Source organism: Nannospalax galili, unplaced genomic scaffold, assembly GCF_000622305.1.
Source record: "Nannospalax galili isolate Female #2095 unplaced genomic scaffold, S.galili_v1.0 scaffold622, whole genome shotgun sequence".
Taxonomy (NCBI): Eukaryota; Metazoa; Chordata; class Mammalia; order Rodentia; family Spalacidae; genus Nannospalax; species Nannospalax galili.
The window spans coordinates 21,206-45,237 of record NW_008348570.1 but is presented as its reverse complement, the minus strand read 5'-3'; the positions used below and the strand labels follow the sequence as shown (position 1 = coordinate 45,237).

The 24,032-nt window shown below is 41.2% G+C and overlaps 1 protein-coding gene across 1 annotated transcript in view; it reads right to left on the bottom strand.

Annotated features, from left to right (window-relative positions):
* Arhgef33 (Rho guanine nucleotide exchange factor 33) overlaps positions 1-23,470 on the bottom strand; it is a gene marked incomplete in the record, with an annotated part of 95,776 nt that extends 72,306 nt beyond the window's left edge. The window contains 2 exon segments of the mRNA XM_008845500.1: positions 17,954-18,025; positions 23,358-23,470.
* Positions 23,471-24,032: the final 562 nt, after the last annotated feature.

Genomic DNA, 24,032 nt, shown 5'->3' with positions numbered 1-24,032 from the left:
AGAAGGATTAATTATCTACTTTCTCAAATAAGATATGACTTAGCATTAAATCCCTGGACTGTTATTTAATCTAGTCCAATGAATAGGATATATGTAAATCATCAAATATATTTTAGGGATTCTGATATTAAATCTACTCCAAGACTGATGAACTTGTACATGTTCCAAATAAAATACCATCAAACAAAAGATACAACACTGTTATCAAGTACAGCTTATTCTAGAATTTTAAGATATACTTATGTACATCCATATAATTTATTAATCAACACAATAGAAGAAAACAAAAAAATGTAATGTGACTCTCAGAAACTATATGATAAGGATATAAGACAAATCTCACACTATATAGGCATAGTGTTTAAAATGGGGGTATCTCAAAGACAATGTAGTTTTTTATGCCTACTTCCAGATAAAATTTATCATTGAATATATAGTAATTTAAAGTGGCAAAGGCAACCAATTAAAGAAATAGAAGCTAGGTGTGGTGGGGCACACTTATAATCCCAGCAATTGGGATATAGAGCCAGGAGGATTACAAATTCAAGACCAGCTCTGGCTACATAGTGAGTTCCAGGTCAGCCTGGGCTACAGTGTAATAGTTTATTAATTAAAATAGGATTCTGCCACCAGACAGGCCAACTAATAAATAGCCTCATCTGAAAATGATCTGTGTCTTTAAGTGAGCTTTTTACTTGATCTTTTCTTAAATATGTGTGCTGCTAAAAACAGGGTGACCCTGCCCTTGAATCAGAAGGGCTTGAATGCTGACTTCCTCCCTAGGCTATAAGAAACTAAAGAACAGGGGGTGATTGCTCATCTTCTGTCTCCTAATCCAGCACCACTTTCCTAAGAATGTCCTCAAGTGTTCTCCAAAAAATACCTGTCATAAAATAAATTTTAAAAAGAGGTGTGGGCTAGAGAGATGGCTCAATGGGTAAAAGCACTGGATGCTCTTACAGAAGACCCAGGTTCAGTTCCCAGCACCCTCGTGGTGGCTCATAACTGTCTGTAACTCCAGTTCCATGGGATCCAATGCCCTTTTCTAACCTCCAGGGGCTCCTGCACACATGTGGTATGCATTCACACATACAAGCACACATATATACACAAAAAAATGCCTGCAAAAGTGATCTGAATTCTCACCCAGTAGACTCAGAGACACATGCTATTTATCAAAACTTGATTCAAATTAACAAAGAGTTAGACCAGCTGGGTGTGATGGCGCCCGCCTTTAATCCCAGCACTCAGGAGGCAGAGGAAAGTGAATCTCTGTGAGAATGAGGTCAACCTTGTCTACATAGTGAGTTCCAGGCCAGCTGAGGCTACAGGGAGACCCTGTCTCAGAAAACCAAAAAGAATTTTTTTTTGATACCTTCCTCTGCCTCCTGAGCGCTGGGATTAAAGGTGTGCACTCCCACACCCCACCCAAAAAGAATTTTTAAAAAAGATTAGCACAGTAGTAGAATGCTTGCCTAGAGTGTGTAAGCCCCTGGGTTGGCTCTCCAATACCAAATTGGGGGGGACAAATTAGTATATAAATATAGGGAAAAAATTAGCCTTGAGATGATTTTTGTTAAAAAAAAAAAAAGGAAAAAAATTATTCCATTAAGCAAAATTCCCCTACAGAAATATACCTCATGTGCCCACCAGCAGATTGAGTAAGGGCAATGGATTCCTAAAGAATACTCTCTCGCCAAAGCAAGTCTGAAACTCCACCATTGCACACAGCCCATTGTGTCCAGAGCCAGTAAGAACCAGGACAAAGCGCACAGAGTGGACAATTCCTTAGCTCGCCAGCATCTAGAAACTTCTTTCCATCAAAATGTGGAAAACCATTGATCCTCCAAGCCTACTCCATTGATATGTTACTATTTTGTTTAGTCAGGTTAGGGAAGTTTGGTTGAATTGATATGTATCAACATCAGCCAGGAAAAAAAAAAGTATGGAAGCCTACTTTCATTGGATGAATGACCACCTTGAAGTGGCTGCATTTAAGTCTCATTTGAAGGGCCCAAACTTATCAAAGGTTGCAGGTCACATTCCTTCCGGGGGCTCTTCTGCCTCGTTTGATTGCTTGGCACACATGAAGGGGTCAAAGTGGCTTTTGTGAGTCTGAATGCTTCCTGAACTGTGGATCTGTTCAGGAAGGCATGCTCTATCTCTTCTTATCCTGGTTTGAGTCTTCCATTTCTGTTTTTCGACAATTTAATCTCTTGCCAAATTCATCTGAGTGGAAGTTAAGGGCCTCTCAAAGTCTCTCCAAGAAAGAGATAAACAGCTTAAAAAGAAAATAAAGTAGCATTCACTACAACTAGGTAAGTCCACCTGGAGAAGAAGAGGGACACAAAGGGCAAGAGAGGTGCCTTGGAACCTGTGGAGGGAGAGTCCTTGGCTCCAGAAGAAGTTCCCTCCAGCCTGGAAACGCCCTGATTTGCAGAGGGTAATATCAGAGGAGAAGCTAACTAGTCCTGGGAAAATCTTCCTCTGCCAAAGCAGAGAAGTTGTAGGACTCACAAGTTCCAAATGAGGAGGCCAAGTGAGTAGCACTCTGTGAAATAGATCATCAGTCACCAATTTTAGGTGAGAGGGGAAACCAGGTTACTGATGCCTCTCCTGGGAGAGTGTTTTTCATAGTTCAGATGAAATGACATCCAATTTGGATCTGCCTTTGGCACTTTTAGGATTGCTAGAAAGAAGAGTAAACAATCTTCAGAATGACTAATTTCCTACCACTTCCAGTAAGCAAAGACTCCTGAAGCTAGAAATCACAAAGTTTTTAAAATCTGTGACCTTGGAAACACACACAAGGTCTGCACCCTGGGGGTAAGTGGTGCTCTCTAGCCACAGCATCCCTGTTCAGAATCACCATCTACAAGCCATGTGCATTCCAACCTGAGGATCTCAGACCCTACAGGTCCCTGCCTGAAACCACCCAGCCTCTACCAACCCAAGTCCCGTTCACTTTCAAAGGGCAGTGTGTGTGTGTGTGTGTGTGTGTGTGTGTGTGTGTGTGTGTGTGTAAGATTTATTTTAATTATGTATATGGGGGGAGGTGGCAAATAAAGCCAGAGGCAGTAGATTCCCTGCAGGTGGCATTACAGGCTGTTGTAAGCCTCTCAGTGTGGGTGAATTTGTTCCTCTGCAAACTGAATTTGTTCCTCTGCAAGCCATCGCCATCTCAGCAGTCCTGTTTTTTGTTTTTGTTTTGGGTGGTTTTTTTTGTTTTTGTTGTTGTTGTTGTTGTTTTGTCTTTTTGAGACAAGGTCTCCCTATAGCCCCAGCTATCCTGGAACTCACTATGTAGACCAGGCTGGCCTTGAACTCTGTTTTTGTTTTTTAGACACAATCTCATGTAGCCCAAATTCTGTGTAGCTGAGGCTCCTGATCCTCCTGCTTCCACATCCAAAGTGCTGGGATAATAGGTATGCACAACCACCTCTCCTTTTAGTAGGGCAAACACCCTACTAGCTCTACTTCAGCCTTGCCTTGGCTATTTTCAATGCTCATCTATCCTTACTAAGTCAAGAATCATCCTATAACCCATTATTGTTAGGGTCCAGCAGCACAAACCTAAATATGAAAAATGTTTCTCTCTCTCTCTCTCTCTCTCTCTCTCTCTCTCTCTCTCTGCCCCCCCAATCTATCATCTATCTATTATGTTAGGCAGTCTCATATAACTCAAACTTGTTATATATCCAAGAATAACCTTGAACTTCTGATCCTCCTGCTCCACCTGAATACCAAGATTATAAGTGTGTACCACCACACCTGGCTTACAAAATTATATTGATCAATGACAACTGTATACATCCATCATTAGTTTAATTATTTTATATTATCAGCTTATTCATGTACGACCTCCCCAGAACTAAGCTATACTGAGCCCGACCTTTTTTTTCTTCTTCTTCTTCTCCTCCTCCTCCTCCTCCTCCTCCTCCTCCTTCTCCTCCTCCTTCTTGGAAAAAGGGCCTCATTATATAGTCCAGGGTGGCCTTGAACTCTCAGCAATACCCCTCTCAAAAACAGGGATCATATGCTACCACACCAGACTTTAACCAATATTTTACATTTTGGAACAAAGAAAAGGGAAGGACATTCCATCAAAAGTCTAGAACTAGGACCAATGAGATGGTTCAGTGGGTACAAGTCCCACATGGTAGAAGGAGAGATCAACTCCTGCAAGTAGTCCTCTGACCTCCACAAGTGTGCCATGTGCATGTCTCACCCCATACAAACAAAGAAATGTAATAAAAATCCTTTAAGACTTCAGAACTAAACCAAGTGTGGTGGTACATACCTGTAAACCCAGCATCTGGGAGTCTGAGGCAAGAAGATCAAAAGTTGAAGATCACCCTAGACTATACAAATAATGAAGCCACCCTAGGCTTGCTTTCCTTTTTCGTTTTTCCGTCCTTTCCTTTTTCATTCATTTCTTTCTTCCTTCCTTTCTTCTTTTTCTTTTTCTTGAGACAGTGTCTCTCTATACTCCAGCTGGCCTAGCACTCACTAAACCAGGCTGGCCTTGATCTCACAGAGATCTGCCTGCCTCTGCCTCCTGCAAACTGGGACTAAAGGCGTGTGCTACCACACCCAGCACCCTAGAATTTCTTAAATAAATAAAGCCAAAATGCATCATGACTAGATATATTCAGATTCCTAAATATATTATTTCTTATTTTAATATCTTTTTTCAAAACAAGTTGGGGCAGGAATTAATAAAACAATAGACTAGCTGAGCCCAATGGCACACACCTGTAATCGCAACTACTTGGGTGGCTGAGGTGGGAGGATAACTTGAGTCCAGAAATTCAAGGCCAACCTAGGCAATATAGCAAGACCCTGTCTCTAAAAATGAATGACAAAGTGCCCCTTTTACGTGGAATTACAAGCTTCTTCTATCTCAGATAGTTGAATAGAAATCCTATTCTTAGCTGGGCATGGTGATGCATGCCTTTAATCCTAGCACTGAGGAGGCAGAGAGACAGGTGGATTTCTGTGAGTTTGAAGCCATCCTGGTCTACGCAATGAATTCCAGGTCAGCCAGGGCTGCATAGTAAGAGTCAGTCTCAAAAGAAGAAAGGAAGGGAGAGAGGGAGGGAAGGAGGGACAGAGAGAGAGAGAGAGAGAGAGAGAGAGAGAGAGAGAGAGAGAAATTCAATCCTATGCTTCAGAACTTTTCAATGTATGTGTGGAAAGACAGAATGCCCTCACTTGGAACCTATCCTTAGGGCTACCCAAACATGCTATAAGGAAATCACTTCCTCCACAGACTCTGTATGGGTATGGGTATGACGCGCTATGTCACTGGGAAAAGATTCCTTTGTCTGAAACTGTAATCTACAGGCACACTACACTGTCCCACATCATTTCCTACCTTCCAATACTGTATATTTCATGTTTTTTCAGGAGCCTTCCATTTTGCTTTGTGATAATGTAGCCTCCAAGCATTTTCATCAGGTTCCTGCTATAAAACTAAGCAAAAATGTTCCCCCAAAAACTAGAAGTGGGAGATCATACCTGTAATCTCAGTATTAGGAGGCAGAGGCAGGAAGATCACTACAAGTTTGAGGCCAGCCTGATCTACACAAGGAGTTCCTGGTGAGCCAGGACTACACAGGGAGTCTTTGTCTCACAAAGTAAAACAGAATAAAATTTTCCCCAGAATCGAGAAGATACTGTGAGGCTAGAGAGATGGCTTAGCAGTTAAGAGCAGTAGCTGTTCTTCCAGAGAATCTGGGTTCTGTTCCCAGCACCCACCGGGCAGCTAACAATCATCCATAACTCCAGTTCTAAGGTGTCCGACATTCTGTTCTGGCTTCCATGGGTTTGCACACATGTGGTGCACTCACATATATGCAGGAAAAGCATTTGTACACATGAAATTCAAATATATTAAAAAAAAAAAAAAAGGGGGTGTATCAGCTGTCCTTTCCCTACCCCTCCTCACCCAGTGTCCAGGAAGGGGAAGTGCACCAGACTGAAATCAGACCCTGTCTTCTCAGTCCCTGTGGAGCCTCCTATGGTCTTCCATGTCCAGATCTGGAGTGTGAGGAAACTCTCAAAGCCCTTGTGACTCCAATCTGCTGAGGCTAAAGTTTAACAGAGTGTCTCCAAATTTCACTCAATGGCATGAAGACGTGGTGATACAGCCAATGGTTTCCCTTCCCAGTCCTAAAGTCCCCAGAACCCTATCACTTTCATTCCATGACACTGCCCCACAACACTGAAGTCATGCTAAGCAGTTCACAACTGTCCTCATTTGTAGATCTCTCACTATGCACTAGTTTTTAGTATTCAGGTCTTTAAGAGTAGAAAGAGAAACTGGTTTTTCTTCTGACTTTTTTTCTAATAACTGAATATCCTAGATATACTTATGTTTCTTTCCAATGAATATTTTTACTCAGCTATTCCATGGCCACATTAAACAACCTCTTAGAATTAGGTTGATTATATTCAGCCCATCCAACCTCTCCCTTTGGATTTCCCTAACTCTGTCACTAGTACCACTACTGAACCAAAACTCAGAACTCTGAGATGATCTTTCCCACCCTACAGCACCCATTATGAAATCATGTGGCTCCTCCTTAGTTACATTTTCTCTTTTCCTTTTTGTTGCTGTATCTTGGGTTCAACCTGACTGTCCTGGACTCAAGCGTCTGTTGGAGCATCTTAATTGATCTATTGCCCTCTTCACTGCTACTGATTTCTTGTAAATACCACTTTAATTATCTTTTCCTTAAAAACTTCTATATGTTACACTCACCTCTAATCCCAGCACTTGGGAGGCAGAGGCAGGCGGATCTCTGTGAGTTCAAGGCCAGCCTGGTCTACATAGTGAGTTCCAGGACAACTGGGGCTACAAGGAGACCCTGTCTCAAAAAGACCAGAAAATAAACAAACAACAACAACAAAGACCTTCCACATGTCTTTTCTTCTTTATGGATAAAATATAAACAGCATGGTCCCCCACATTGCCCCTGATCTTCCCCCATCTTGTTTCAGGTGTGGAAGAGATCCTCAGCCTCTTCAGTCTGTCTATCGCTTGCATTCCAACTTTGTCTGAATCTTTTGTCCACTGCCTGGTCTGCCCTTCACCCGCCTCCAATTTTTAGTTCTTTACTCATTCCCCAAAGTCCAATTTAGAATTCTAGAACTTTCTCCTTCAATCTGATATGAAATGATTCTTCCTATAGAACTCAATTGCAATAAAAACCATGATTTTCTGGCATTATTTTTTTAATATCTTATTTATTATTTTAATTTTATGTGTATGAGTGTATTGCCTGCATGTATGTGAGTGCACCCGTGTCGTGCACCTGTGTCGTGCAGTCAGCGCTCTAATCCGCTGAACCATCGCTCCAGCCCCAACTTTCTGGTATTCTTTATCCAGTGCAACAATCTCATTTTCTTAGATGATCATAAACTTCTTGAATAAAGAGCCTAAGTTTTTCACCTCCTACTATTGTTGGTACCAATTCTTACAAAGAGTAGAAGCTCAATAAAAAATGTGTCGACACTTTAATCCCAGCACTTGGGAGGCAGAGACAGGTGGATCTTTGTGAATTCAAGGCCAGCCTGGTCTACATAGTGAATTCCAGGACAACTGGGGCTACAAGGAGACCCTGTCTCAAAAAAAAAGTGTCAACAATAAACCTGTCCAAACACTATCAACAGTATTTAGCACTTACTCATCCCCAATTTAATTAATTGCTAATAATTCAGTTCTCTATTATCTAACCATTTGGTAATCAGCAATCATGGGTGTAGAAATTAAGGGAGAAAGAATTTATCAGGCTAGGAGAATAGAACAAGGGAATTTAATGTTCTATTTAGGCCTTAAACTTCATTTTCAGAGTTATAAGAGTCATAAAATAGGATAATGTACAATAACTTGACTTTTCCTGTGCACAGAAGTTTCCAGTGTTTTAATTCAGTGTCAAGATCAATCTTTTTCTTCCTTCTCCCACTTTAGAATTCACTTTAGAAACTTGACCACCTGAGCTTGCCTGTTTCTTTCCTCTTAACACCTGATGACTTGTCTTTGACCCCTAGTGTCTACTATCATCTGCTGGGGGAACCCATGCTTTCGGCCTGCTGCTGGTTTCCAAAACAAATTATGTTCTAAGCAGTGAATAAGCCAGTGGTTGCAGGGTACATCTATAAGCACGAAACCGAAAACTCTGCCCTTCCAATCTAGTCCTTGATCCTTAACTCCTTTCTGTACACGGTTTAGCTTCATGCTTTCCTCTGGCCTGTTATGTACAGCTGGAACACTTTGCAAATTTGGATGTGAAGTTCACATGAAAAACGGATTCTTATTTGCTAAACTTTTGTAAATTGAATTATTATAATTTTTTTTCTTTGGTCTTTTTGAGACAGGGTCTCCTTGTAGCCCCAGCTGTCCTGGAACTCACTATGTAGACCAGGCTGGCCTTGAACTCACAGAGATCCGCCTGCCTCTGCCTCCTGAGTGCTAGGATTAAAGGCGTATGAGTATATATGTATATGTATATTTATTGTGTATGTAAGTGCACCCATGTCATGCAATGCCCACAGAAGTCAGAAGAGGGCACTGGATCTCCTGAAACTGGAGTTATGGAGGGTTGTTAGCTGCCATGTGAGTACTGGGAATCGAACCTGGGTTCCCTAGAAGAACAGCCAGTGCTCTTAAATGCTGAGCCATCTCTTCAGCCCAGTCCCACACTTTTTTTTTTTTTTTTTTTTTTTTTGAGATAGGGTCTCACTATGTAGCCTGGGCTGGCCTGGAACTCTAACTCACAGAAATCCACTTGCCTTTGTCCCCAAGTACTGGGATTAAAGGCATATGCCACCACACCTAATACTGTTTTGTTTTGTTTTGTTTTGTTTTGTTCGAGACATGGTCTTCTGTAGATGAGGCTGTCTATGATTAACTAGATAGATCAGAGTAACCTTGAGCACATGATCTTCCTTTCTATAACTCCCTACTGCTGGGATTACAGGAATGTGCTACTGTACTTAGCTTTGAATTTTATTTTTTTATTTTATGTGTATGAGTGTTTGCCTGTGTGTATATACGTATACCATGTGTGTGCCTGGTGACCTCAGAGGTCAGAAGAAGGTGTCCAATCTCCTGGAACTGTAATTACATGGTTATGAGCCACCATGTGGATGCTAGGAAGCCAAACCTGGGACTTCTGCAAGAGCAGTCAGTGCTCATATCCACTGAGCTATCTCTCCAACCCCGCCCCATGACTTTTTAAAATGGTATTAATTAAATAATAAATAATTCTCATTCACTGAGAAAGACATAGGTGCAGTACATTTGAAAACCATTACAATGTTAAAACAGAATATTTGGAATCATTGAAACAGAGAAGCTTGTTCCTTGAGAATTCAAGAGCATGAACAATGAGGAAAGATGAAGTCAGGTAACACTCAAACCCTTATTCACCTCCATAAGGACCCATGTCCTCTACCTTGATAATTTCAGAATGTTCTTAAATTGCTAATATACTACATTACAATATCATATCACACATTAAAGGTTTTTAAAAGACCTCAGATTTCTGCTTAAATGTCACTTTATGAGAAATATCTCCCATTTGTTGCTTTATTTTTCTCCATGCCCTTTACTATCAAGTGGCAATGTTAGGTTCTGATTTCCCATTGACCACTTTGGTCTACTAGCTCAGCATCATGTAGGTTTAAACATTTTGTTACTCTACATTATGCAAGTCCTAATTCAAAGTACATATTCTGAATGAATAAGTAATGAATATATAAATGAACTAATCGTATAGTTTGGAAAGATCAAGCCAAACAAAACCTCACCCACCAGAACTAATTATGATATAAACTAAGGATTCAGCATAGAAAGGTAAAGGAAACTCAAACTGAAAGATTATAGAGGAATCAGCCAAAGCCTGTCACCTACTAAATAAACCAAGAAAAAGAGGTCCAGAGAGGTTAAAGTAAATTGACTAAATCATAAGGTCCTATTTTGACAGAAAATAATAAAATGGATTGTTACAGAGTGCCAATTCCTTCTACAAATATAGTAATTAGGAATCTGAAATCCCCACTTTGGTCTCAGGGAGGTGGGAGAATCTGAGCTTTGAAGTATGGAGATTAAAATCCCAGGTCCCCCATCATTTTTTCACCTTTTGGCTAAGGTGGAGTGTAAAATCACAGGTCCAGTGATTTAAATAGCTGCTTGACCTTGGGAAAAGTCCCCAGTAGAGGTGATTACTGTACTTTGCAGTTTTGCCTAGCACAAAGTTAAAAGGTCAGTCCCAGCAGAGACAAAAAGAAAAGGCAAAGGTTGGATTCTCCTGAAGGGCTATATGTAAATAGCTTCAAGATTAAGGACCACACTTTGTACTTTTGAGACCCAAAGCACTTAAATCAGAAATGAACCTCCCTTGGGCACTGGTCACCAGAGCAAAAACAAGAAAGGGGAGGTTCGGCCTTAGTCCAGGTGAAGTAGGAAAGGACCCAACCAGCAAGCAACCAGGTGCTTGGCAGCCATCAGCCTACACAGGAAATTAGAGCCAGCTGAGAAGCGGCCTGGGCACCAGTCTAGTACTAAAGCATCCTTGAAAATGTGAGAGGAAACTGTATTTATCAGAATTCCTCTCAAGGAAAATTATCATGTGTGATTGAAAAAGATATTTCACTAAGATCCTCAAGGAGGAGTATGTGTATAGTGTGTGTGTGTCTGTGTGTCTGTGTCTGTGTGTCTGTGTGTATAAAACACCTTCTAAGAAAACTGAGTCTGGTTTCCTTATGGGATTTGGGTTGTGTTTAGTCGTATGGCCAGAGGGAGTCAGAGCTGGATGACTTTTGGGAGGTGGTGGGGGAGTCTGAACTAGTGCCAGGGCCTTTAGGTAGCATAATCCAGCTCTGTCCAGAAGTCCATTTCCCCAACTCACTGGTTCTTTTACCAGCTCATCAGCTCTGCAAACGGCTATCTCACTATGCCCTCTGGGTCACTGTGCGTCTAGTCAGAGCCAGTTGCTCATTAGCCGCTATAATTTTACTACTTAAAAAAAATTATCTTTAGTTTGTGTGTATGTTTTCCTGTAAGTGCACCCATGTTATGCAAAGCCCTCAGAGACCAGAAGAGGGAGACAGATTCCCTGAAATTGGAGTTACAGATGGTTGCTAGTTGCCATGTAGGTACTGGGAACCCAACCCAGGTCCTCTGCAAGAACAGCCAGTGCTCTTAACCACTGAGCCATCTCTCTACCCCAGAATGAAATATTTCTTATCCTTGCAAGGCTCAACATAAGCAATCATTTTTCTGTAAAGTCTGCCCAATTCTCTAAATCATAGGTAGTTAATCTGCCTTCCATTGTGCTCTCACACCACACTGCTAGTATCCCTTCCTGCTGGGAATTATAGGCAACAGCCTCAATAGCTGTCAGCCCTGCTAGGCAGAACCAGTTCTAGTGTATATGTACTGGTCCCACCAAATACTTCATTCTTTTGTTTTTGTTTTTGTTTTTGTTTTTGAAACAAGATCTGGCTATGAGCATTTGTGGCCTTGAACTCACAATGCTTCTGTTTCAGGCTCTCCAGTGCTAGCATTACAGACACCTGCTACCACATCTAGCTCTTTTAAAAAACTCATTTAAAAATTTTTGCCTTTTTATTATTTAAAAATATTTTTAGTGGGGCTGGAAAGATAGCTCAGCGGTTAAGAGCACTGACTGCTCTTGCAGAGGACCTGGGTTCAATTGCCAGTGCCCACATGGCGGCTACGAACCATCCTTAACTCCAGTTCCAGGGGAATCCAAAGCCCTCTTCTGACCTCTGTGGCATTGCACAACACGGGTGCACTCACATACATGCAGGCAATACACTCATACACATAAAATAAAATATTAAAAAAATATTTTTACTCTTTGACAATTTCACACATGTATACAATATATTTGATCATATTCACCCAAATTACTCTCTTTTTAAAAATTTTAATTGGCCAGGTGCAGTTGTATAATTATAATTGCATATACTTTGGGGTACAGTGTAATGTTATGATCTATGCACACAATATGGATTGATTAAAGCAAGCTAATTAACATACCCATCATCTCATATACTTGCCATCTGTTATGATAAGAATGTTCAACAATCCTGAGACATCCAGCTCATTATTAACTACCATCACTTTGTTGTTCAATAGTTCTTTCTTTAAAAAAAAAAAAACCACTTGCTCCTTCTGTCAGAAACCAGATCCCTTTGACCAACATCCCACCTACTTACCCCCGACTCTTTGGCTCTACTAAGCTCCATTCTCCTCTCTCTGAATCTGACTTTTCAGATTCCAGCTGTGAGAGAGATTATGCAATGATGCTCTTCTAGGCCTGGTATATTTCACTTAGCCCAGTGCCTTTTCATTCCGGAGCTCTAGACTTGAAGCCTCCTGATAAATCATCACCTTGTAGTAGCAATTCACACAACCTTAATCAATTATAAATTACATACTTTAAATGTGCTGGTATTTGTGTGTATGTGTGATGTTTATATGTGTGTGGATACATGTACATGTGTGTGTGCATATGCCTGTGGAGGCAGGTGTCTTCCTCAGCTGCTCTCCACCTTACTTTTTGAGACAGGCTTCCTCACTGAACTGGAGCCCACTGATTGGCCAGAGTGGCTGGCCAGTGAGCCCCAGGGATCCTCCTGTCTCCACCCTGCAGCACTGAGATTAGAGGTATGCACTGCTTCACTTGGCTTTTTTTTGTGGATTCTGGGGATCCAAACTCAGGTCCTCATGCTTCCATGGCAAGCACATTACTCACTGAGCCATCTCTCGAGCCTGAAACTTTAAAGAATAAAAAATAGCCAGGTGTGGTGGTGCATGCCTTTAATCCCAGCACTCAGGAGGCAGAGTCAGGCAGATCTCTGTGAGTTCGAGGCCAGCCTGGTCTGCATAGTGAGTTCCAGGCCAGCTGGAGCTATAGGGAGACCCTGTCTCAAAAAGACCAAAAAAAAAAAAAAATTACAAAAGGAGTACAAACTACGCTTGAATTTTACAGACAAACACATTTTAAACATGCCTCAAAGAACTTCTCTCAATGGGCACTCACTACAAGTTCAAATTTAATTTCAGAAAATGCTTATGGATAATAATTTTCCCCTAAAGATAACTACACAGACCTTTATTTGGTCATATGAACAGTAAGGAGACCTGTTCTTTTTATTTTTTAGTTAATGAGTTGGAAAAGAGAAAACTGGGGGGGGGGGGAAATCAGTGGCTTTTCACCTAAATAGTAAATTTTGCTATAAAATATGTTTACTAGACGAACATGTAGATGGAAAATCTTACAGAAAACCACTCTTTGGCAAAGATCAAATGTTTCTTTGTATTAAAAAATTATAAGATATATAATATAGAGCCAGATGTGGCAGCACACACTTGTAATACCAGCACTCAGGAGACTGAGGCAAGAGGATCAGGAGTTTATTTAAGGCCAGCCAGAGCTACATGACACTCTGTCTCAAACAACAAAAAACGGGACTGGAGAGATGGCTCAGTGATTAAGAGTACTGGCTGCCCTTGCAGAGAATCTGAGTTCAATTTCCAGCACCTACATGGTGGCTAACAACCATCTGTAACTCCAGTTCCAGTGAAGCCTTTGTAACATCTAAGAAAATATTTAAATTAATAATATTTATCCAGTGAAGTCCTTGGAACTTTGTAAAGCCATTGACAAGAAGTAGTTAGATATATAAGGTTAAGTACAATCAAAGAGAAATGAACCAGGTAGGCAATTTTTGTAAGCCTTGCTATAAAAAGTAAATTACAAAAAGAATTTGCAGCTTAGTGTTGGAATGTTGACAACCTGACCCACTGTGTCCTCTTTCTTGCTGGTTGCAGTAAAAATTGACAACTGAAAACCAACATCTCACTTGGAACTACTGAAAACATGAGGTAGGCTAGGGGCAGAATCAGGAGGGAGCTGTCCATCCAGGCTTACGTGCTAGCACCAACCTGATTTGCTCCCCACAGCCCACAGCAAAGGGGCTGCTGGTGTGTTGTCTGAACATTGGGTTGTTGTTGTTTTTTTTAATATTTTATTTATTATTTTTATTTTATGTGTATGAGTGTATTGCCTGCGTGTAGGTAAGCGCACCCCTGTTGTGCAATGCCCGCGGAGGACAGAAGAGGCTGTTGGATCCCCTGGAACTGGAGTTATGGACAGTTGTTAGCTGCCATGTGGGTGCTGGGATTCGAACCCAGGTCTTCTGCAAAAACAACCAGTGTTCTTAACTGCTGAGCCATCTCTCCAGCCCCAGAACAGTGGGTTTTAAATAGAATCCTTTTATAGGTAGATTCAGAACTTAACCTCAATTTCCTTTGAAAAGCAATGGCCTTCCAACTAATTTGATTTGATCTGGGCAATGTATCTTTTTACTAACATATTACTTAGCCAGTAATCCACTAGCTGAATCTGAATCAAATTTAATCTCATTAAAAAAAATTCATAATTTTTATTTTCTATAGTGCCAGAAATTTAACCCGGGGCCTCATGAATGTTAGGTAAGCACTGTACCACTGAGCTACAGCCCCACCCCCTTATCTCTTTTATATCTTATTCCAACAGAACCAGGCATGGGTGCTCACACTTGTACTCCCAGCATTTGGAAGGTGTTGAGAGCCTGAGGCTCAGCCATTTCTCAAAACTGCTGACAGACCTAAGTTGGTGACTTTCCATTCTGCCCACCATCCTCCCGCAGGCACAGGACAGAGCCCGCAACCTTGGCCCACGGCCTTGGCTCGCAACCGGGGCTCACAACCTTGGCCCACAACCTTGTTCTCTTTTCCAGTAAATAGCCTCGTTCTCCATTAATCAGTAGATTCCTCCCTTAAAGTACGTCAGGGCCCCTGTGTTCTGATTGATATGATTACTCACTCTTCACTTTGTTCTCATTCTCTATTTAAACTCATGCTTGTGCTTCAATAAACAAGACTTGATCAGAATCCTGTCTTGTCTCTATTTCTCTTGTCTCTTTGCCTCATCCACATTCATCCCCACTCCCCAATCCAGGTACCCCGTTGCAGACCCCGCGGGCCGGGGCAGGAAGGTGGAGGCAGGAGGATCAGGACATCAAGGTCATCCTTGACTATATAACAAATTCGAGGCCAGTTTGGACTGTATAAGATCTGTCCCAAAAGCTCAAAGCCAAGGACAAACATGGTGACACACACCTTTAATCCCAGCATTGGGAAACAGAAGCAGGCAGATCTCTGTGAGTTCTGAGGCCAGCTTAGTCTACATTGTGAGTTCTGGGTGAAAACAGAGAGACAAGCAACAAAAGCCAGGGCAGGTGAGATGACTCAGCAGGTAAAGATGCTTGCCACCAAGCCTCATGAGGGAATCACAGGTAGAAGAGAACTGACTTCCGCCAACTTGGCTTTTTACCCATGTACCTTGTTGCAATCCTGTTCCCTCTGATAAATGTAGTTTTAAAAATAAATGTAATTTTTAAAATAATGTAATTTCATAAAATTAAAAACCAAACAAACAAAAACAAAAGATAGTCACGAATCCCTGTCCTTTCTAATCTCTAGGTTTTGTGGATGCTGTTCCCTTACTGGAAATTCTTCCCGTACACTGGGCTCTCTCCGACTTCTAGAGCCCCTTCAAGATTCCTCTTCCCTGTTTTCCATAACTTGTCTCAGTAGAGCTAAGCATTACCTTTGTTGTTGCTATTTGTTTTGTTTTGGGGGACAGGTCTCACATAGCTTAGGCTGGCTTCAAACTCCCCATCATCCTGCCTCCTTTTCCCAGGTGCTGGGATATAGGAGTGTACACAACACCTAGCCTCAGGCCTGGCTTTTCTGGGTTGCCATAGCATCTGTACACATTCTTATGATGGAATGTAAGTCAAATTATTAATTTAAACATTTTGCTTTTGTAAGATTAGGACTTCACATAAATCAATGTGCCCATAAAGCCTCTGAATTATAGGCACAATTTTATATAGCTTCTTTTCTTCTGGGGAAAGGATTTAAGCTCACATCAGTCTCTCAAAGAAGTCCATAATTACTCCCTCAAAAATTAGGAACCACTACACTAGATTGTGAGTTCTTAAAAAACACAGTGGGTTCTATGCTTTGTAAAGTTTCTGTTTGAACATGGCCCATATTTGCTGAATGAGCAAATGTTTAAAGTTAATGTTTATTGTTTATTCTAGTAAAGATACATAGTAAATTCAACCTCTTCTATTCTTTTTTTTTCCCTCAAACTCATGGCAGTCCTCCTCCCTGTAACTTCCCAAGTGCTGGGATTACAAGCATGAGCCACTGTTTTTCTTGCTATTTTCAAAAATATTCTTTTTTTTTTTTTTTTGGTTTTTGAGACAGGGTCTCCCTGTAGCTCCAGCTGGCCTGGAACTTGCTATGTAGACCAGGCTGGCCTCGAACTCACAAAGATCCACCTGCCTCTGCCTCCCAGTGCTGGGATTAAAGGCGTGTGCCAGCATGCCTGGCAAAATATTCCATTTTTTTATGTATGAGTATATTGCCTGCATGTATGTAAGTGTACATGTATTGTGCCAATACCCTCGGAGATCAGAAGAAGGAGTCAGATCCCCTGGAACTGGAGTTAAGGATGGTTATTAGCTGCCATGTGAGTGCTGGGAACTGAACCTGGGTCCTCTGCAAGAGAAGCCAGTGCTCTTAACCACTGAGCCATCTGTCCAACCCCTAAAATGAGGTTTTAAATTATGGCTTTAAACATTTTGGGGAGGGCAGGGACTCACTCTGTAGCTCAGGCTGACCTGGAACTCTGTGCTGTAGGCGGCCCTTGAACTCTCAGTAATCCCCCTGCCCCAGTCTCCTGAGTGTTGGGCTTATAGGCATAAGCCTCTACACTTGGCAGCACTTTTTCCCAAGTATATCAGACATCTAGCTTCAAATCCTAGCTCTACTACTTATTAGTTTTGAGATCCTGGGGAAGTTAGCTAATCTTTGGACTGGGGAGATAGGTCAGTAAGTAAAGCATGGGAACCTGACTTTAGATCCCCAAGGCCCACATCAAAGCCATCTGCAACCCCAGTGCTAAGGAGGCAGAGACAGGCAGATTCTGGAGGCTTGCTGGCCAGCCAGCCTAGCTGAAACCGTGAACTCCAGGTTCAGTGAGAGACTCTGTCTCAAAAAATTAAGATGGAGAGTTATAGAGGAAGATACCCAAGGCTGACCTCTGGCTTCCACACCCATGCTCTGGCAAGTGAACCTTCAACTTATGTGCATATACACACATACAGCTCTCACACACAAAACTGAAAAAAAAAAAGGAGGGCTGTAGAGATGGTTCAGTGGTTACAAACACAGGCTGTTCTTACAGAAGACCTGCGTTCGAATCCCAGCACCCACATGGCAGTTAACACCTGCCCATAACTCCAGTTCCAGGTGATCCAACAGCCTCATCTGTCATCTGCAGGCTTTGCGTGACACCGGTGCATTTACATACATGCAGGCAATGCATGCATACATATAAAATAAAATAAAAAATAAAAAAGGAAAGTTGAGTAATCCCAATAAGCTATTTCCTCTACTATAAAATGAGCATTATACTAGTCAGCTATTCCATTTGGTTATTATGTGACAAAGCTAGCACAAGTAGGGACTTGTTAAATGTTATCTTTCTGGAGGGTTTTCACGATCCCCAAAGGCATCCGAAATAGAACTGCATTAACTCAGTTCATTCTTCGTCAATATTGTGGGTAAGCATTCATAACACTGTAAAGCTGAAGTAACATGGCTGTTTCATAGGTAGCTGTTATTTCTGAGAAAATTCTACCTCATTTTCTTATTTGATACTTTTCAAACAAAAAGAGGCTTACAAAATTTTTCCAAGCAATGTATAATACTTCTCTTTCCAGGATTGCTGGCTAACACTAAACTCTCAGTAATTTGTGCCCCCACTAGAAACAAGGTCTTTGTAATTCCACTCACCTCGTGCCTTGTCTCCAGCAGGAGACATCACATCAGGTTTCGGAAGTCTTCTTCCTGATTACTCTAGGGGTTCTATAAGACAAAATGCCGTTGACAGTGACAACTATCTTACATTCTGTACCATCCTTTTCATGCATCATTCTGTAAGGAAAACTTATTATATTTGCAGTTCCTTGTTAGAATTCTCTAATTATTCAAAATGATATCAAGTAAAAAAACAAGTCCTTTTTCCCCTCCCTTCAGAGTTTATATCTTTGGGATGACTAATAGCAAACATTCCTGTGCACTTAAGACTATAGCTAGAGTCCTAGAGGATGAATGAGGGGCTTTACTGAAAGCCACAAATCTGGAGTTATTTCCTCTGTGGCCCACACTGGAGGAAGCATCCTACATTAAAGCTCCCCTAGCCCCCAGCTACTTCCAGTGACAAATGAAACTATAAGCAGTTTTCTGTAAAGGGCTAATTGAGGTGACCTGCAATCAAAATTAAGTACAAATCAACTTGGAAAATAATCTGTGGTTTATATGGGTTTTGTGATATTGTCGTTGACAGTCTGACAGGTCCCAGATCAGCTATATTTTGTTCTGTTTAGTTTTTAGGGCTAATATTTCAAAGCCTTTCCAGTAGTTTAGTCAGCTCGGTCAATCCAGATCTGGGTAATTAGTGAGTTACTATTGCATGTATCTTCATGAGAGTTAAAAGAAATGAAGGCTGGAGGGAGGGGAATGGGTTGGGGGCATGGCTTACCAAGTCACTTTTATTATCTTGTCAAGGGCCTTGTCCTTTATTTATCCTCAACGAATTTATTGCCCTTTAAATTATTTCCTAGCTGGGCATGGTGGCACACACCTTTAATTTCAGCACTCAAGGCAGAGACAGGCAGACCTCTGTGAGTTCAAGACCAGCCTGGTCTACATAGTGAGTTCCAGGTCAGCTGGGGCTACTGGAAGACCCTGTCTCAAAAAGATAAAAAAATAAAAAATAGATAAATAATTGTTTTTCCTTTAACTTTACTGAGAATCTTTCTTTTAAAGATTGCCTTCACATGTAATGTTGTACTTTGTTCTAAAGGCACCAAGATGGCAAAGAGTCTGCCTCTGAGGCTGGGTGTGGTGGCACATGCCTTTAATCCCAGCTGCTGACTCAATTACTTGGAGAGAGGGGCCCCAGTATCCTTTGTATACCATTTCTTAGTCCAAAAAGATTGTTAAGGCTCTACTCAACCAATAGGAAGGAGAAAATAATGTTTGCTCTTTTAAGGGGACTCCACACAATTTCTACTTTATCCATAGATAGAAATCTAGACTAAAAGTTACACCTGTGAGGAGGAAAGGGGAATATAATATTTAATGTGGTTATTGATTGAAAAACTATGGGTTTGGGGACGTCCAATTCTGGGCGGCAACTATCAGCATCTAGCAGATGCAGAATCCTTTTTTGAAATAGGGTCTCCTTGTAGCCCAGCTGACCTGGAACTCACTATGTAGATCAGGCTGGCCTCGAACTCACAGAGATCTGCCTGCCTCTGCCTCCCAAGTGCTGGGATTAAAGGCGTGCACCTCCGTGTCTGGCTACAAGGACCATTTTTAATTCTGGAACATTCTCTCACATTTCCTTCCTTTGTATTTCTTAATGACAAACTCTTGACTCTCCAGTATTCTCTAGAGTGCTCCTCGAGCCCTGTTTTTTGCCCTTTCCTTGTTCATCATTCCAATTTTACCATCCACTCATAAGTTCTTCCACTAGGAACTTGGACAACTCTTTTACCAAAAGCAAAGTTTGACAAAAGTTAAGATTTTAGTTTTTTGTGGATTCTAGGCAAAAACGAAGTTCCTTTCAATTCAACAAATATTTATCAAACACGTACTGAGCATATTGTGTTGGTGGTGAAAGAAGCACACAAATAACAGTCCTGCTCCAAGGAGCTTACAGTCAAACAGGAGAGATGAATCACAGGTAACTAACCCACGATGCAGTGTGACAGATGAAATGAGTATAAACGGTCTAGCTTCAAGAAGAAGACAGACTCTGAGCTGGGTTTGGCAGGAAATGGTAAAAGCAGGCTAGCCAGGGAACCTAATCCCAGGCATACATGAATTGAGGGATCCTAGGGGCTCTGCAGGCAGAGCAGCAGGTAAGCATGGACAGGAAGGTTGGGGCCAGATGGAGAGCATAAGTGTCTTCTGTGGAGGCCGGTATGCACTGAAGAGAGCAGAGTCACTGGGAGTTAAGCAGGGAGTAAATGACCAGGCCTTGGGCAGTAGTACAGCGAGGAGAGAGCATCGGCAAAGAGGACAGTGAGGAGGCTCCTTTAAAACACAGGAAAAGATACTGACGGCCTGAATTTTAAAGCTACAACTGGGAAAGGAGGTCATGTGGAAGCGGCGTGTTAAAGGTTCCTGTATGAACTAGATGCCTGCTTTGCTCAAGAAAAAGAGTTGAGCTGTAACTCTCAGATTCAGAAGGAGAAAATAGAACCATAACAAAATTTATACAAAATATACTGATTTGAATTGAGAAACTATAGGAGGTTGAATATTCTGCAATAATGAACTTTCTAAGTGTACAATATTAATAGAAACAACTTGATTCTTGCCAAATGTCAATTGATAATGCCCTAACTATGCTAGTAGACAGGGAAGAGTATTGCAAAGACTCCCAGTAAGGAAACACAAAAAAGAAGCTGCGTGTGGTGGTGCATGAGTATGATCCAGGTAGATCCACACAAGTTAAAGGCCTGCCTGGGCTACATAGTGAGTTCAAGGCCAGGCTGGAATACATAGCAAGATCCTGTCTCATTTCCCCTTCCCCAGTAAAACAAAGCAAAAAAAAACCACGCACACAGCTAGGGCCTGGGGTATAGTTTAGTGATATGCCTGCCTAGCATGTGCAGTCCCCTGGGTTTATTTTCCAACACTGCAAAAGAGGGCAGGAGGGGGGACTCCAAAGCGATATGGCTATTCCAGGCTAGCCTCAAATTTGTAATAATCCTGCCTCAGTGTTGGGATGGCAGGCATGTATCACCACTCTGGTTAGGTGCTTCCACTTCTCATGACTTTACTCACCCCACTCAACCACACACTCCATAAGAAATTCAAAGAAAGTGGAAGAGGAGGAGGCATTCTAGAGAGCATAAGGATTTTGTAATATTTACCTCTGTGTGTTCTCTTTGTTCCTCATTAAACCCATGCCAGTGTAGGCTGAGGCAAAATGGAAAGGACTGGCATGAGCCCAGGTAAGGCACCGTATCCTTAAATAGCTTTGAAATAAGTAGGTCCCAAAGACAAACCCAAGATAGGTGTTCCAGTATCCCCAGGAAAAATTGTATAGATGTCCTCAATGGACAGATTTGAACTCTGATAAGCTGCTGCTTCCTTTTTATTTTTCTGATTACTCTAAGAAGAGAACCTCTTTATTAACAAGGCAGGAACAAAAAAAACTAAATCACTAACCTACCAGTCAGAAGAAAGGCCTGAGCAAGTTGTGATTTGTTTAGTTCATCTTATTTGGGTCACTGAAAGTGCCTTAAAAGTAAAATAATGAGGATTTTCTTTTTCTTCTGTGACAGCCAAAGTGGTTTCTGGCACTTTCCAAGGGGTATGAGTGATTAACCAAGTGCTAAGGGCCAAACAGCAATAATGTGATAAGTATGGGCTAAATGCATTGCTGTCTTGAGCAAATTGGATGGATGGGAGGGCCAGAGGACAGAATTAGCATTTAGACCTGGTCTCTCAGAAAAGATCAGCAAGAATGATTGCCTTAAAGATTTTTACATTTTATAAAATTCCAGAAACTAAGAAAAGCATTAAATAATAATTCTTCAGGTCCCCAAATCAAAATCCAATGTTCTTTAAAAACCAGGTGTGCCACACCTAGAATCCCAGCACTTGGGAGGTGGAGGCAGAAGGATCAAAAGTTCTAGGTCATCCTGGCTATGGGAGAGTTAAAGGCCAGTCTGGAGTACCTGAGATCCCATCTTGAAAAAAAAAAAAGAAATGTTCTTCATCTGGGGTCCATGAACTGGGCTTCAAACTACCCGAAAATTTGAACTTGAATGCAAAAAGTTTGATTTTTACTTTTATTTTAAAAAATTGGTAGACTGCTTTCTGAAGATTCTTAAATCAATCTTTGAAATCCTCTTCCCCCCTCCCAAAAAGGCTAAGAATCACTGCATTAAAAGGAAAGAAGGAAGCATAGGAGGGAGAGGACAAGGGAGGTGTCTGACATTGCTCTGAACTGACTAGTGGCTTGCTACATTGATCCTATTCCTGGAGAAGGAGGGGATAAGGAGAATCCCATAGCCTTATCAGTTCTCTCCCAAATCAAGTCAGGCAAATGCATGTGAATACTGTGTGTGCTTGGCACATCTCTGTTAACTTTTAGCTTCAAAACATCATTTGTATTTATATTAAAAGTGAATAACAGGGGCTAGGAGTACAGGTCAGTGGTAGAATGCTTACCTAGCACGCATAAGGCCCCAAGTTCAAGTCCCAGCACTGCAAACAATTTTTTTTAAGTTAGTAACAGTACGATCATCCTTTCAAAAGCCTGAGCTTCCTTCCAAACAGGTTTAGCTTTGTCTCTTCAGAGTCATGATATTAACAAAATGTAGGTATTAATTAAATTTTGAAGAAACCATTTTGAAAAATATGTGTCAAAACCCTAATATGTGTCAAAATCTCTACTATCAATTTTTGATCATTTATGTTGAATCCTTCCAAAGGAGCCTTCAGGGAAGTAGAAACACCATACATCAATATCACTTTGTATTGGCAGGAGCTACTTGAATAAGGTAAAAGGAGTACAAATACAAAAGTCTACATATCCAGAATACTTCTGCTTCAGTGTCTAAAACTCAAAGAACTGCAACACTAATGCCAGTAGAATCCTCTTCCAACTGAAGAATAGAAAGCCCTTCAAACAACGCAAAAAGAGGGACACAGAATGAGAAGGTTTAAGTGAAATCCGGTTCTTTTATCACACCCTAAACTCCCATAGATTGGTTAGAATTAGTTTTCATAAATAACTGCCTCTGTATAATTAATTAATCAGCACACATTTTTCAATCAGTGCACTTGTTTTCTGTACTTAGGTTCTGGACTCTGATGAAAAGCATCCTCTATCCTGTACAAAGGCATAAACCATCCACCACCATCACTAATCTTTTTTGTGCTTTAATTATCCTTTTTCTTTTTTGCTTTAATTATTCTTAATCCCAAAGAGGCATGCACATGTTGGATTAATGTTGCCTTGTAAATCAAATATCCTATCAACCATTCTTTAAAACTGTTCTCAAAATTTAATCTAGCTTCAATTAAATATGTAAATGTGCAGGACAACCTCAGTCCAAGAAATCAGTCAATGTTTTACAAATGGTCTCTTGAATAAAAAGCACACACTTACCCCATGGTGCTCGATGTAGTAAGATCACCCTCGGATCAAGGCTTGTCTGGATTCTGAATGAACTTCAAGATTGTAAAAAGCAGCAGAGAGGTTTGCCTTCCTTGAAACGAGACTGTCATATGCTAACAGGCTTTTAAATGAGGAAACTAGTGTCTCCTCTAATTATGTAAGCTCCAGGTCAACTTCAGCATCAACTAATCAAATAACTGAACTTGCACTTCAAGGGGTGGAAGGACAAAATTGTTTCAGTGGAATGACTGTTTCTTAGAAGACTGAAGACTTGTATGTTGAAAAGTTACTACTATAGCAATATAAAGAGTAAAATATGTCTATATCTTGCTACCTTAGATTCTTTGAAGAAAATATAAGGGTAATTAGTTTGTTGCAAAGCACATGCTTTTTTTTTTTTTATCTTTTTGAGACAGGGTCTCCCTGTAGCCCTAGCTAGCCTGGAACTCACTATGTAGACCAGGCTGGCCTTGAACTCACAGAGATCCGCCAGCCTCTGCCTCCCGAGTGCTGGAATTAAAGGCGTGTACCACTGTGCCCAGCTGCACAAGCTTTTTTATGGAGTATTTTCCAGATGTTTTGAATTGGCATTGCGTGTCCTGGTTCCTGACAGCATCCTCTCAAATTAATTTGTCCCATGTTTAGCTCCTTATACATTCCAGTATA